The 17,363-nt window shown below is 50.4% G+C and overlaps 1 protein-coding gene across 1 annotated transcript in view; it reads left to right on the top strand.

Annotated features, from left to right (window-relative positions):
- The window catches only part of LOC139247634 (collagen alpha-2(IX) chain-like), a gene marked incomplete at its 5' end in the record, with an annotated part of 87,898 nt that overhangs the window by 26,018 nt on the left and 44,517 nt on the right, over positions 1 to 17,363 (top strand). The window lies entirely within an intron of this gene.

The raw sequence follows: 17,363 nt of genomic DNA on the forward strand, positions 1-17,363 counted from the left end.
CACATACACACACATACTCACACACTCAAACACACACTCACACACGCACACACTCACACACATTCACACACACACACTAACACTCACACTCACACTCACACACACATTCACACACACACTCACACACACACACATTCACACATGCACTCACACGCACACACATTCACACACACACTCACACGCACACACAGACACGCACACACACACACACATTCACACACACATTCACACACACACACTCACACACACACTCACACACACACACACACACTCACACAATCTCACACACACACAGTCACACACACACTCATACCCACTCACTCACACCCACTCACTCACACACACACACTCACATACTCTCACTCACACACACTCACATACACTCACTGTCACACACAAACACATTCACCCACACACTCACACGCACACACAGACACGCGCACACACACACACACACACACACACACATTCACACACACATTCACACACACACACACACACACACACACACACAGACACAACAGACACAGAACCTTTTGCAATTACATGGGAGTGGTCCAATAAATGTTTATTGCTGATGCCACCACATCGTTCCATCGTTTCCGACACTGGTCTCCGTCCCGCACAATGTTGCCCACACGGCCTCACCACTCTCCCTCCAAATGCGTCTATATTGGGGCGGTGGGGCGTTGCCACGACCATCCCGGTGAGGGCTTTATACCGGCGCTCCACCTCACATACAAGCTCCCCCAGCTCATCGTCATTAAACCAGGGAGCTCTGGGCCTGGCTGCAGCAGACTTCTTCAAAGCTTTTTTAGAACTAATTATAAATTCCCTAGATGGATGGCTGATAATGAACTTGTATCTCTTTCTCCAAAACTGAACTCTCTCCGGCTGGCGGGTGCAAGTGCCCTCAGCCTCAATCGCGGCAAAACTGATGTCATTGCCTAGAGGAAACTACAAAAAAAAACAAATCTCACGCATGCGTGGTGCACGGCCTCCGATATTTGCCGAGTCGAGCGGCCTGCACCTAGCGGCCACTGCTGCCGGCCGCTCACACCCGCCGACTGCCGGCCGCTCACACCTGCTGACTCACGCCCGCTCACACCCGCCGACTCCCGCCCGCTCACACCCGCCGACTCACGCCCGCTCACACCCGCCGACTCCCGCCCGCTCACACCCGCCGACTCCCGCCCGCTCACACCCGCCGACTGCCGGCCGCTCACACCCGCCGACTGCCGGCCGCTCACACCCGCCGACTCCCGCCCGCTCACACCCGCCGACTCCCGCCCGCTCACACCCGCCGACTCACGCCCGCTCACACCCGCCGACTCCCGCCCGCTCACACCCGCCGACTTACGCCCGCTCACACCCGCCGACTCCCGCCCGCTCACACCCGCCGACTCCCGCCCGCTCACACCCGCCGACTTACGCCCGCTCACACTCTCCGACTGCCGCCCGCTCACACCTGCCGACTCACGCCCGCTCACACCCTCCGACTCACGCCCGCTCACACCCGCCGACTCACGCCCGCTCACACCCACCGACTCCCGCCCGCTCACACCCTCCGACTCACGCCCGCTCACACCCGCCGACTGCCGCCCGCTCACACCCACCGACTGCCGCCCGCTCACACCCGCCGACTCACGCCCGCTCACACCCGCCGACTCACGCCCGCTCACACCCGCCGACACCCGCCCGCTCACACCCTCCGACTCACGCCCGCTCACGCCCGCTCACACCCGCCGACTGCCGCCCGCTCACACCCGCCGACACCCGCCCGCTCACACCCTCCGACTCACGCCCGCTCACACCCACCGACTCACGCCCGCTCACACTCTCCGACTGCCGCCATTCGCTCACACCCACCGACTCCCGCCCGCTCACACCCACCGACTCCCGCCCGCTCACACCCGCCGACTCACGCCCGCTCACACCCGCCGACTCCCTCCCGCTCACACCCACCGACTCACGCCCGCTCACACTCTCCGACTGCCGCCATTCGCTCACACCCACCGACTCCCGCCCGCTCACACCCACCGACTCACGCCCGCTCACACCCACCGACTCACGCCCGCTCACACCCGCCGACTCACGCCCGCTCACACCCACCGACTGCTGCCCGCTCACACCTGCCGACTCTCGCCCGCTCACACCCGCCGACTGCCGCCCGCTCACACCTGCCGACTCACGCCCGCTCACACCCGCCGACTGCCGCCCGCTCACACCCACCGACTCACGCCCTCTCACACCCACCGACTGCTGCCCGCTCACACCCACCGACTGCCGCCCGCTCACACCCACCGACTCCCGCCTACTCACACCCACCGACTGCCGCCCGCTCACACCCACCGACTGCCGCCCGCTCACACCCACCGACTGCCGCCCGCTCACACCCACCGACTGCCGCCATTCGCTCACACCCACCGACTGCCGCCCGCTCACACCCACCGACTGCCGCACGCTCACACCCACCGACTGCCGCCATTCGCTCACACCCACCGACTGCCGCCATTCGCTCACACCCACCGACTGCCGCCCGCTCACACCCGCCGACTGCCGCACGCTCACACCCACCGTCTGCCGCCCGCTCACACCCGCCGACTCACGCCCGCTCACACCCGCCGACTCACGCCCGCTCACACCCTCCGACTCACGCCCGCTCACACCCGCCGACTCCCTCCCGCTCACACCCGCCGACTGCCGCCCGCTCACACTCGCCGACTCACGCCCGCTCACACCCGCCGACACCCGCCCGCTCACACCCTCTGACTCACGCCCGCTCACACCCACCGACTCACGCCCGCTCACACTCTCCGACTGCCGCCATTCGCTCACACCCACCGACTCCCGCCCGCTCACACCCACCGACTCCCGCCCGCTCACACCCGCCGACTCACGCCCGCTCACACCCGCCGACTCCCTCCCGCTCACACCCACCGACTCACGCCCGCTCACACTCTCCGACTGCCGCCATTCGCTCACACCCACTGACTCACGCCCGCTCACACCCACCGACTCACGCCCGCTCACACTCTCCGACTGCCGCCATTCGCTCACACCCACCGACTCACGCCCGCTCACACCCACCGGCTCACGCCCGCTCACACCCACCGACTCACGCCCGCTCACACCCGCCGACTCACGCCCGCTCACACCCGCCTACTGCCGCCCGCTCACACCCGCCGACTCCCGCCCGCTCACACCCACCGTCTGCCGCCCGCTCACACCTGCCGACTCACGCCCGCTCACACCCACCGACTCACGCCCGCTGACACCCGCCGACTCTCGCCCGCTCACACCCGCCGACTCACGCCCGCTCACACCCGCCGACTCACGCCCGCTGACACCCGCCGACTCACGCCCGCTCACACCCACCGACTCCCGCCCGCTCACACCCGCCGACTGCCGCCCGCTCACACCCTCCGACTGCCGCCATTCGCTCACACCCACCGACTCACGCCCGCTCACACCCACCGACTCACGCCCGCTCACACCCGCCGACTCCCTCCCGCTCACACCCACCGACTCACGCCCGCTCACACTCTCCGACTGCCGCCATTCGCTCACACCCACCGACTCCCGCCCGCTCACACCCACCGACTCACGCCCGCTCACACCCACCGACTCACGCCCGCTCACACCCGCCGACTCACGCCCGCTCACACCCACCGACTGCTGCCCGCTCACACCTGCCGACTCTCGCCCGCTCACACCCGCCGACTGCCGCCCGCTCACACCTGCCGACTCACGCCCACTCACACCCGCCGACTGCCGCCCGCTCACACCCACCGACTCACGCCCGCTCACACCCACCGACTGCTGCCCGCTCACACCCACCGACTGCCGCCCGCTCACACCCACCGACTCCCGCCTACTCACACCCACCGACTGCCGCCCGCTCACACCCACCGACTGCCGCCCGCTCACACCCACCGACTGCCGCCCGCTCACACCCACCGACTGCCGCCATTCGCTCACACCCACCGACTGCCGCCCGCTCACACCCGCCGACTGCCGCACGCTCACACCCACCGTCTGCCGCCCGCTCACACCCGCCGACTCACGCCCGCTCACACCCGCCGACTCACGCCCGCTCACACCCTCCGACTCACGCCCGCTCACACCCGCCGACTCCCTCCCGCTCACACCCGCCGACTGCCGCCCGCTCACACCCGCCGACTCAAGCCCGCTCACACCCGCCGACTGCCGCCCGCTCACACCCGCCGACTCACGCCCGCTCACACCCGCCGACTCACGCCCGCTCACACCCGCCGACTCACGCCCGCTCACACCCTCCGACTCACGCCCGCTCACATCCGCCGACTCACGCCCGCTCACACCCGCCGACTCACGCCCGCTCACACCCGCCGACTCACGCCCGCTCACACCCGCTGACTCCCGCCCGCTCACACCCGCCGACTCACGCCCGCTCACACCCGCCGACTCACGCCCGCTCACACCCGCCGACTCCCGCCCGCTCACACCCGCCGACTCCCGCCCGCTCACACCCGCCGACTCACGCCCGCTCACACCCGCCGACTCCCGCCCGCTCACACCCGCCGACTCACGCCCGCTCACACCCGCCGACTCACGCCCGCTCACACCCGCCGACTCACGCCCACTCGCTCCCGTCTTCCGACTCAAGCCCGCTTGCTCCCGCCCGCCAAATCACACCTGCTCACGCCCGCTGGCTTCTGCCCGCCAACTCCTGCTGCTGCTGACACAACCGCAGCGAAACTCACTCCTGACTGGCCCCAGCGGCAAAAATATACATTCCACTCGGAGATCGGCGAGAAATGGATGGGCCTTAGTGTTCACCAGGTTCTGGCCCAGAGAGTAAGTAGAAAGAAAGAAAGACTTGCATTCATATAGCACCTTTCATGACCACCGGATGTCTCAAAGCACTTTAAAGCCAATGAATACTTTTGGAATGTAGTCACTGATGTAATTTGCAAACAGTAAGCTCCCACAAACAGCAACGCGATAATGACCAGATAATATGTTTTTATTTTATGTCACGTTGATTGAGGTATAAATATTGTCCAGGACATAAGGGATAACTCCCCTGCTCCTCTTTGAAATAATGCCGTGGGATCTTTTACGTCTCCCTGAGAGAGCAGATGGGGCCTCAGGTTAACGGCTCATCCAAAAGACGGAAAGATGAAGCAGAAAAAGGGGGCGTATGACAGATGTCAGGCTGAGAATACAAGTGAGAACCAGGCTGAATATAGAAAGTTCAGAGGGGAAGTGAAGAAGGAAATAAGGGGAGCAAAGAGAGAGAGTGAGAATAGACTGGCAGCCAACATAAAAGGGAATCCAAAAGTCTTCTACAGACATATAAATGGTAAACGGGCAGTAAGCGGGGGGTGGGACTGATTAGGGACCAAAATGGAGACCCAGGCGTGGAGGTAGAGGGTATGGAGCTGGAAGTAAATCAGTACTTTGCTGAGGGAAGTCAGAGTGGAGGAGGAGGTAGTAGAGACTCTGGGTGGGATAAAAACTGATCGAGGTATTAGAACTACTGGCTGTACTTAAAGTAGATCTATCACCAGGAGCGGATGCTGAGGGAATTGAGGGCAGAAATCGCAGAGGTCCTGGCCGTAATCTTCCAATCCTCCATAGGTACAGGGGGGTGCCAGAGGGCTGGAGAATTGCAAGTGTTACGCCATTGTTCAAAAAAGGGTGTAAAGATAAACCCAGCAACTGCAGGCCGGTCAGTTTAACCTCAGTAGTGGGGAAGCTTTTAGAAAAGTAATCAGGGATAAAATTAACAATCACTTGGAAAGGGTGGATTAATTAAATAAAAGGCAACATGGATTTGTTAAAGGCAATCGTGTTTAACCTACTTGATCGCGTTATTTGAGGTGACAGAGGGTTGATGAGGGTAATGCAGTTGACGTAGTGTACATAGAATTCCAAAAGGCGTTTGATAAAGTGCCACATAATAGGCTTGCTGGCAAAGTTCAAGCCCAGGGAATAAAAGGGACAGGAGCAGCATGGATACGGAATTGGCTCAGTGACAAATAACAGAGATTAGTGGTGAAGGATTGTTTCTCGGACTGGAGGAAGGTATACAGTGGTGTTCCCCGGGTCGGTACTGGGACCACGGCTTTTCTTGATATATATTAATGACTTGGATATGGGGGCACAATTTCAAAATTTGCAGATGACAACAACAACAACCTGTGTTTATATAGCCCCTTTAATGCAGTGAAACGTCCCAAAACGTTTACAGGAAAATTATAAGACAAAAAATTTGACATTGAGACACATAAGGAGAATTTAGGACAGGTGACCAAAAGTTTGGTCAAAGAGGTAGGCTTGAAGGAGGTAAAGAGGCAGAGAGGTTTAGGGAGGGAGTTCCAGAGCTTGGAACCCAGGCAACAGAAGGCACGGCCACCGATGGTGAAGCGATTATAATCAGACACAAAAGTTGGAAGTATAGTGAACAGTGAGAAGGATAGTGATAGACCAAGAGGGCACAGACAGGCTGGTGAAATGGCGGACACGTGGCAGATGAAATTTAACGCAGAAAAGTGCGAAGTGATACATTTTGGTAGGAAGAACAAGGAGGGGCAATATAAACAAAAGGGTATAATGCTAAAGGGGGTGCACGAACAGACAGACCTGGGGGTATGTCCACAAATTGTTGAAGGTGGCAGGGCAGGCTGAGAAAGTGGTTAAAGAAGCTTACGGGATCCTGGGCTTCATAAATAGAGGCATAGAGCACAAAAGCGTGAAAATTATGATGAACCTGTGTAAAACACTGGTTTGGCCCCAACCGGAGAAGCTGGGGTTGTTCTCCTTGGAGCAGAGAAGGTTGAGAGGAGATTTGATAGGGGTGTTCAAAATCATGAGGGGTCTGGACAGAGTAGATAGAGAGAAACTGTTCCCATTGGTGGAAGGGTGGAGAACCAGAGGACATGGATTTAAGGTGATTGGTAGAAGAACCAAAGGCGACATAAGGAAAACCTGTTTAGGCAGCGAGTGATTAGGATCTGGAATGCACTGCCTGAAAGGCTGGTGGAGGCAGACTCAATCGTGGCTTTCAAAAGGGAATTGGATATGTACCTGTACGAAAAAAAATTGCAGGGCTCTGGGAAAAGGCCGGGAGAGTGGGACTGGCTGAGGTGCTCTTGCACAGAGCCAAATGGCCTCCTTCTATGCTGTAATCATTCTCTGATTCTATCCACTCTATCCAGGCCCCTCATAATTTTATACACATTAATTAAGTCTCCCCTCAGCCTCCTCTGTTCCAAAGAAAACAACCCCAGCCTATCCAATCTGTCCTCATAGCTAAGCTTCTCCACTCCTGGCAACATCCTCGTAAATCTCCTCTGTACCCTGTCTAGTGCAATCACATCTTTCCTGTAATGTGGTAACCAGAACTGTACGCAGTACTCTAGCTGTGGCCTAAATAGTGTTTTATACAGTTCAAGCATAACCTCCCTGTTCTTATGTCTCAGCTAATAAAGGCAAGTATTCCGTATGCCTTCTTAACCACCTTGTCTACCTGGCCTGCTACCTTCAGGGATCTGTGGACCTGCACTCCAAGGTCCCTTTGTTCCTCTACACTTCTCAGTGTCCTACCATTTAATGTGTATTCCCTTACCTTGTTAGCCCTCCCCAAATACATTACCTCACACTTCTCCAGATTGAATTCCATTTCCAGTTAATTGATATCTTCCTGCAGTCTACAGCTTTCTTCTTCATTATCAGCCACACAACCAATTTTTGTATCATCTGCAAACTTCTTAATCGTACCTGCGACATTCAAGTCTAAATCATTGATATATACCACAGAAAGCAAGGCACCCAGTACTGAGCCCTGCGGAACCCCACTGGAAACATCCTTCCAGTCACAAAAACATCCATCAACCATTACCCTTTGCTTCCTGCCTCTGAGACAATTTTGGATCCAACTTGCCACTTTGCCCTGGATCCCATGGGCTTTTACTTTTGTGACCAATCTGCCATGTGGGACCTTATCAAAATCCTTGTTAAAATCCCTGTAGACTGAATAAAACGCACTACCCTCATCGACCCTCCTTGTTACCTCCTCAAAAAATCCAATCAGATACCACCTTCCCTTAATAAATCCATGCTGATTGTCCCCGATTAATCCACGTCTTTCTAAATGAAGATTGATCCTGTCCCTCAAATTTTTTTCCAATAATTTTCCCACCACCGAGGTTAGGCTGACTGGCCTGTAATTACTAGGTCTATCCCTTTCTCCTTTTTAAACAAAGGTACAATGTTAGCAATCCTCCAGTCCTCTGGCACCGCACCTGTAGCCAGAGAGGATTGGATAATGATGGTCAGAGCCTGATGGGATAGTGTGTATCTAACTCTGTATCTAACCCCATGCTGTACCTGCCCTGGGAGTGTTTGATGGGCCATTGTAGAGGGAGCTTTACTCTGTATCTAACCCCATGCTGTACCTTCCTTGTGAGGTTTGATGGGACGGTGTAGAGGGAGCTTTACTCTGTATCTAACCCCATGCTGTACCTGCCCTGGGAGTGTTTGATGGGACAGTGTAGAGGGAGCTTTACTCTGTATCTGGAGTATCTTCAGTGATAAGCTCCAGCATCTTCGCTGATGTATGTAATAGCCCCAAGTTAGCTGTGTGATCATGTGATGGGTCAGCTGGGGCCATGAACTGTTGAGATTGTGGAAGTGTTGTGTGCAAGGCTGCTATTTTCTTTGGAACACCCATTAGCTTGGCTTATCCTAACTGTTCGACTGTAAAAATGGATGAATTACTTTATGACATACATAAGAAATAGGAGCAGGAGTAGGCCATACGGCCCCTCGAGCCTGCTCCGCCATTCAATAAGATCGTGGCTGATCTGATCATGGACTCAGCTCCACTTCCCTGCCCGCTCCCCATAACTCCTTATCCCCTTATCATTTAAGAAACTGTCTAATTCTGCCTTAAATATATTCAATGTCCCAGCTTCCACAGCTCTCTGAGGCAGCGAATTCCACAGATCTACAACCCTCTGAGAGAAGAAATTTCTCCTCATCTCAGTTTTAAATGGGCGCCCCTTATTCTAAGATTTTTCCCTCTATTTTCAGTCTCCCCCATCAGTGGAAACATCCTCTCTGCATCCACCTTGTCAAGCCCCCTCATAATCTTATACGTTTCTATAAGATCACCTCTCATTCTTCTGAATTCCAATGAGGCCCAACCTACTCAATCTTTCCTCATGTCAACCCTCTCATCTCCGGAATCAACCGAGTGAACCTTCTCTGAACTGCCTCCAAAGCAAGTATATCCTTTTGTAAATATGGAAACCAAAACTGCACGCAGTAATCCAGGTGTGGCCTCACCAATACCCTGTATAACTGCAGCAAGACTTCCCTGCTTTTATACTCTATCCCCATTGCGATAAAGGCCATGTCGAAATCTCGACCTCCGAAAAGAATGACTCCGACACTTACAGCTCCGGTAGAAGTTTCCTTTTTAATTTACTTGCTCGCAAGGGGTAGGTTTCACTCAGTCAAGGGCTAAATGAACACCTCCGAAATGGTTCAGTTTAACAAGATATTTATACAGTAAAACCAAAGTTCTGGCCTCTCCCTGTGTATTGCTCTGTCTCACAGTCAGTGAATACAGATAAAGAGTTAATTACTATATCCTGGTCCTGACATGGTGTCCAGATATTTCCTTTTGTCAGGGTTATCAGAAAGCCAAACGGCCATTACTCCATGAGTCATAGGTAATGGGCTATCACCTGTCTTGTATTGTGTCAGGATTGTTTCAATTTCCTGGTCAGTTTATCTGTTTGCATCAAATGGATGAGGTCTCGGAAAGAGATAATGGCTAGAAGATAAGGGTGGGGTGACATGGAACTCCTGTAGACAATAGGAGAGCACCATGGGGGGTTACTTGTCTCAGCATGACTTGTCTCCTAGCTGTCTGATGGCCATCAGCCATCTAACAGCAGGTTTAGCTGTTTATGCAAGCTGACTGCTAAAATGCAGAAAGTTCTGGAAGGGCCAGGACTCCATTTTAATCAAAAGGCACACAAATACCGTATGGTATCAGCTTAGATAAAAATACTTTCCACATTCCCCCATTTTGTCCTTCACAAGGACAACTCAATCCATTCTGATCTTGTACAGTCTCTCCATTTCCATTTTCTTTAGTCTCATTACTCACTAGACATATTATACCTTCAGGATTTCCTATTCTGGGAGTAATGCTTAGGAAGGGAGGCTGATGGTTATTATCATAATTGGGCTGGTACCATCCCTGGAAGGATGTAAGTTTATACCCTGCCGACCTCCATTCTGTTTGCTCCTTCGTTTCTGGCCCCTTAGTTAGTTTTGTCCTGTTTTGCACTGTCAACCATTCTACCATTTCTGATTCGTTAAAGGGGACAGATCTCAGGGGAATACCCCCCCTGGAGTGGACAGGTACATGGGAACATATCCAACAACTCGACAAGTTTCTTTCTTGAGCATACCTATGACTCAGTGCCATAAATACGTTTACGTGCAATTCCCTTCGGTGGCGGGTCTGTACCCCTGGTGTAATCAATAATGTGAAGTAAAACCCTGTCAAGCCCAGCACCATCAGTCCCCATAGTCCATACAGTTCCTTATTCAGTCTTCCTTTTTCTGTTCCTCTGATTCCTTCGTCCCTTCCTCCTGGTCGGGTGCCCGTTTGCAATGGGATGCGTGGATCCATGTTGGTCTTTCCTTTACCTTGATTGCAGTATTGGTCGCCAGCAAGACCTGGTATGGTCCTTCGAATCTTGGCTGTAGACTGCTTTTCCTTTTAAAAATCTTGATGTAAACGAATTCCCCTGGCTCCAGGTTATGACACTTCCCTTCCGCTGGCTTGACTTGGGCTTCCTTTACCTGTGAATGAAAGCTGGAAATACATTTGGTTAGTGCAATACAATAATTCAACATATTTTCCTCCATTTTGTGGATGTCCATCTGTTTTGCAGTAAATGGTGCTGTAAAAGGTAGTCGTTGGGGACGTCCCATAACTATCTCATGCGGTGACAGGCCTGTTGTTCTGTTGGTTGCAGATCGCATTACCATCAAAGCTAAGGGCAGCAGTTCTGTCCATTTCAGTCCAGTGTCATTGCATAGTTTTGCCAGCTTATTTTTAAGCATTCCATTATATCTTTCAACAAGTCCAGCTGATTGTGGATGATAACTGCAATGAAAACTTTGATTAATCTGTAAAGCTTTACACATTTCTCTTATAACAGTTCCCGTGAAATGTGACCCGTTAGCACTAGAAAGCTTAGCAGGGATTCCGAAGCGCGGTACAATTTCTTTTAACAAACATTTAGCAACAGTAGTGGCATCGGCCTTTTTACATGGAAAGGCTTCAATCCATCTAGAGAACACATCTACAATAACTAATACATACTTGAATCCCATACACATAGGTAATTCAATAAAATCCATTTGTAAATGTACAAAAGGCCCGACTGGATTTGGTGGGAGGCAGATTCTACTTTTTCCGTCTTACCCGGATTCATTGTCTGACAGGTAACACAATTTTCACAGATTTGTTTTGCAATTGCCGAAATACCTGGTGCATACCAAGTTGCCAAAATATAATCTGCCAATCCCCCTTTGCCTGCATGTGTGAATGTATGAACACATCGGGCAATCCATGGAAGTAAGGATCTAGGGGCCACCACGCGGCCGTCATGGTGAACCCATATTCCTTCTGGATTTTTATAACATTGATCCTTCGTCCAGGTCACCACCTCCTCCGTACTGGCCTGTGTCTGAAAGGCCAGCACGTCATTAATAGTGGGTGGCGGGTCTGAGCAATTATTTTTCCTTAGTGGGAACAATGACACCTGCATCCCCCCTTTCGACAGAGCTGCTGACTTAGCTGCATTATCAGCTCTGGCATTCCCAAGTGCCACCTCATTCGACTGGCCTGTATGTGCTTGGCATTTGATAATGGCAAGTTTCAAAGGGCATTGAATGGCTCGCAGGAGATTTTCCACTTGTTCTGCATTTTTGATAGGGGTTCCTGAAGAAGTCAGGTACTCGCGAATCTTCCAAATTTGTCCATAGTCATGTGATACCCCAAAAGCATACCTGGAGTCAGTGTAGATATTAACTGTGTGTCCTTCAGCCAGAATACAGGCTCGAGTTAACGCAAACAATTCGGCTTGTTGGGCTGAAAAGGAGTCTGGAAGAGAGGCTGTTTCGACAACATTAAACTGAGTTACAATTGCATAAGCCGCTCTAGGTTGGCCCCTATCATTTCGTAAGGCTGATCCGTCAACATAGTACACTAGATCAGGATTACACATTGGTACATCTGTTAGATTGATACGTGGTTTAGTCACTAATTCGGTTACCATTTCACATGAATGGGGTTCGCCGTCGTCTTCCGTGGGGAGTAGAGTGGCTGGATTTAAGGTAGTGCATCTTTTGATGATAAGATTAGGATTTGATAACAGTTCGACCTCGTATTTAGTGGTTCTTGCGGAGGTTAGGTGTTGGGTGGCACATTTAGTAAGTAAAATCTCGACAGAGTGTGGGATATACAAAATGGTCTGATGATTTAGAGTTATTGTCTGAGCCTGTTGCATAGCATAATAAGCTGCTGCCAACGAAGGAAGACATCCTGGTAGTCCGCGTGCCACTGGGTCTAGTTGGGTACTGAAATATGCTACCGGTCGCTGCCTGTCCCCATGTAACTGAGTCAAAACAGATTGTGCAAAACCCGACTTGTGATGCACAAATAAGTTGAATAGCTTAGTGTAATCTGGTAATCCCAAGGCTGGTGCTGAAGTGAGGGACTGCTTAAGGTTCTGGAAAGCATTCCGGGATACTTCATTCCACATCCTTTAAGCATTGTGAGAATATTTGTGTGGGCTTCTGAACTGGACAAATCTGTGTGTTACACGGACTTCTCATTTATGCTTATGGTGATTCACAGATCACAGAATGTAAAGTACTTGTTTTCTAATTTTATTAAAAGGCTTCCAAACCCAAGATTTTTCCAATACACCCAAAATGTTGATCAAGAGATCACCTGAAATATCTCAAAATCCCAATTCAACTATTGTACTGTCACTCTTTATCAAAAAAAATCCTCTTACTGAGCTAGAAGCTTTTGTACCAAGAATTTACACCAAGGACAATGAGAGTGTACTCCCCCAGCCTGCACCTCGAGAGACCCACAAAGGCTTTTTAAAAAAGAAAGGCATTACAACTTTTAACCACCGGGACCATGTCTCAACAAACCTATCCTTTGTGCATTTCCTAGCTCCGTAACCTCTCATCCGAATAAATCCACACCTGCGCTTCTAACTTAAAATGTCTTAAACTTCCCACATACAGGACAACACTATGAAGGGTTAAAAAAACTTCACTTTGTTTGAAAAAGTGGGTGGAGCTAAAACAAACAGGCAGTTCCACAACCTTTCCAAACAGGTTTCCAGACACAAGGAAAAAAGACAGAAGCACTCTCATTCAAAGACAAGACATTCACGCACTCTCATTGAAAGACAAGACATTCACAAGTCTCTCTCCATTCAATAAAGCTTTTTCTTTTGCTAGCTTCATTTTTTTTTAAATCCATAAGTCACTATCAGGTTCTCTTTTTTTTTACATTTGATTTACTTCCTCTGTTAATTTTACATGGACTTGAAGAATCGGAACCCAGGCCTTTTCTATTACTTTCCTTTTTTTTTCTACCTGGATCTCTGTTTATAAGACACTCCTGGAGACAAGTTGTTCTCTCTAAATTAAATGAACCATCGGGTGGAAATGGCCTGTTTTCACCCTTAGTCCACTTTACCGTTTTTGTTTCTTTGGTCAATTGAAGACTGACCACAATTCTGGAGCATGACATAGGCTGGTGTGCCTTTTGTGGTGTTTTAACTTGCTCCGGCACCCATTCTGGATGATTAAGATTTTCCCACAGTTTCTGATCTCACAATCCTTTCGGCCAACCGAGTTCTTTACGCCCACTTCTCCTGGCCGTTACGTGGCCTGAAAAGGCTCTTAATTCGGGCTCAGTCTGGGTGTGTGAGATATGTTGGCACGAACCAATCGTAGTTGATCAATCAGTTACTGTTTCTTTTCCTAATCAATCCTTGTGTTTTTTTTTTCGAATCACAACTTTCCCTAGTGACTCTTCCCGTTTCTCTAATGGCAATGACTCATAAAGGTATTGCACCCAACAGTAATACAAGGACAACAAACAATATTCCCGTGAGTACACAAATCATAACCTCTAAACAAATTCTCAGTCTGCGTTATACGCCACTACAGACCGAGTCCTTAACTTATCCTAATAACAGCTGATAAAACTTAAGGTTCCGTACCCAAACTCTTTGATCGATTGCGCTCTTTTTTTTTATAGTCTTATCACATAAGAACCCCTTCCGAATTAAAAACAATAAAAATCTTATCACATAAGAACCTTCGATCAATTAGCGCTTTCTTTTTTCTTTTTTTTTAATAGTCTTATCACATAAGAACCCCTTCCGAATTAAAAACAATAAAAATCTTATCACATAAGAACCTGGAACCCTTTTCGATCGACTAGCGCTCCCTTACCTACTGAAACCTTCCCCGGGCTGTCTCGAGGTTTTTTCCAGAACCTGTTCTCTTCTGCTGGCGAGCTGAGAAAGAAATGGTTATAAAAAAAATACCTTTAACTTTTAAATGCCGAGTCTTGTAGATGCAGTACCTCCGCTGTGGACAACAGATTACATATGCGATTCAACAGTGAAGAAACCTCTTGTGAGCAAAGGCTCACCTTGTTTGGTCACCGAAGCCTTTCACTGGAGAGGCACTATGCCTGTATCCGTTTTACTCACAGAACAGAGAGTATGCATCTCGGTGGAACCTCCAATAACTGTCGAAATCTCGACCTCCGAAAAGAATGACTCCGACACTTACAGCTCCGGTAGAAGTTTCCTTTTTAATTTACTTGCTCGCAAGGGGTAGGTTTCACTCAGTCAAGGGCTAAATGAACACCTCCGAAATGGTTCAGTTTAACAAGATATTTATACAGTAAAACCAAAGTTCTGGCCTCTCCCTGTGTATTGCTCTGTCTCACAGTCAGTGAATACAGATAAAGAGTTAATTACTATATCCTGGTCCTGACATGGTGTCCAGATATTTCCTTTTGTCAGGGTTATCAGAAAGCCAAACGGCCATTACTCCATGAGTCATAGGTAATGGGCTATCACCTGTCTTGTATTGTGTCAGGATTGTTTCAATTTCCTGGTCAGTTTATCTGTTTGCATCAAATGGATGAGGTCTCGGAAAGAGATAATGGCTAGAAGATAAGGGTGGGGTGACATGGAACTCCTGTAGTGTAGACAATAGGAGAGCACCATGGGGGGTTACTTGTCTCAGCATGACTTGTCTCCTAGCTGTCTGATGGCCATCAGCCATCTAACAGCAGGTTTAGCTGTTTATGCAAGCTGACTGCTAAAATGCAGAAAGTTCTGGAAGGGCCAGGACTCCATTTTAATCAAAAGGCACACAAATACAGTATGGTATCAGCTTAGATAAAAATACTTTCCACAGCCAAGATTCCATTGGGCTTCCTGATCACTTGCTGTACCTGCATACTATCCTTTTGTGTTTCATGCACAAGTACCCCCAGGTCCCTCTGTAGTGCATTATTTTGCAATCTCTCTCCAGTTAAATAATAACTTGCTCTTTGATTTTTTTCTGCCAAAGTGCATGACCTCACACTTTCCAACATTATACTCCATCTGCCAAATTTTTGCCCACTCATTTAGCCTGTCTCTGTCCTTTTGCAGATTTTTTGTGTCCTCCTCGCACATTGCTTTTCCTCCCATCTTTGTATCGTCAGCAAACTTGGCTACGTTACACTCGATTCCCTCTTCCAAGTCGTTAATATAGATTGTAAATAGTTGAGGTCCCAGCACTGATCCCTGCGGCACCCCACTATTTACTGATTGCCAACCCGAGAATGAACCATTTATCCCGACTCTCTGTTTTCTGTTAGTTAGCCAATCCTCTATCCATGCTAATATATTACCCCCAAACCAGTGAACTTTTATCTTGTGCAGTAACCTCTCATGTGGCACATTGTCAAATAACTTCTGGAAGTCTAAATACACCACATCCATTGGTTCCCCCTGATAGTTACATCCTCAAAGAATTCCAGCAAATTTGTCAAACGTGACTTCCCCTTCATAAATCCATGCTGACTCTGCCTGACCGAATTTTGCTTTTCCAAATGTCCTGCTATGCTCCTTTAATAATGGACTCCAACATTTTCCCAACCACAGATGTTAGGCTAACTGGTCTATAGTTTCCTCCTTTTTGTCTGTCTCCTTTTTTAAATAGGGGCATTACATTTGCAGTTTTCCAATCTGCTGGGACCTCCCCAGAATCCAGGGAATTTTGGTAAATTACAACCAATAGAAAAATAGAAACATAGAAAATAGGTGCAGGAGTAGGCCATTTGGCCCTTCGAGCCTGCACCGCCATTCAATGAGTTCATGGCTGAACATGCAACTTCAGTACCCCATTCCTGCTTTCTCGCCATACCCCTTGATCCCCCTAGTAGTAACCAATGCATCCACAATCCCTGCCGTTACTTCTCTTAAGACCCTAGAATGTAAGCTATCAGTTCCAGGGGATTTATTTTTTAGAAAAGGGTTTTATTCTGCATCCAATGTACAGGAGGGTCCCATGTTCCTGAATTGTCACGTGGTTGCATTGCTATTAATGATCAGGAGAGGCATGAGTTCGGGGCCCAGAAGAGGTGAGGGCCCAGGGGCAGCACGGACCAGCCCACACTGCGATATGTGAGCGCACTGGGTCCGTGCAGCAGAGCTGGTCTCCAGTCGTCCTGGTTAATCCTTGCCACTGGACCAAGACCTCGCTCTGTCAAGCCCGTGTGGTGGCTGGTGTGCAACACACGTTACAAAAATCCACGCACAGGCATCTTCATGTAGTTCGGGACCTGGAATATTGGGTCCTTTATTGGAACACCTGTGAACTTATCCTTTTTGGTGTGGAAGCAAGTCATCCTCGTTTCGAGGGACCGCCGATGAAGAATAGCCAGTTGGTGGCGATGCTGAGCTAATGTGTGATGTACTGTGCCAGCAGTGCCCCCATCAGTCTGTAAGCGGTGCTGCAGCCTCACCGCTTCACCCCCACAGATGGAAAACTCTTTTTTATTTTGTCGGCCAGTTCCTTTTTTCACTGGACTTGCAAAATGCAAAAACTATGGGAAGGTGAAAATGATATACGATAAAGTGTGTGGAATATGGCCATGCCTGCTTAAAGCATTGAAGGGCAGTGTGCAGTGTTCACCCGAACACCGTTGGCTGCACAGGCCTTTCACATCACAGTGTTCCCAATCC

Source organism: Pristiophorus japonicus, unplaced genomic scaffold (genome assembly GCF_044704955.1).
Source record: "Pristiophorus japonicus isolate sPriJap1 unplaced genomic scaffold, sPriJap1.hap1 HAP1_SCAFFOLD_277, whole genome shotgun sequence".
Classification (NCBI taxonomy): domain Eukaryota; kingdom Metazoa; phylum Chordata; class Chondrichthyes; family Pristiophoridae; genus Pristiophorus; species Pristiophorus japonicus.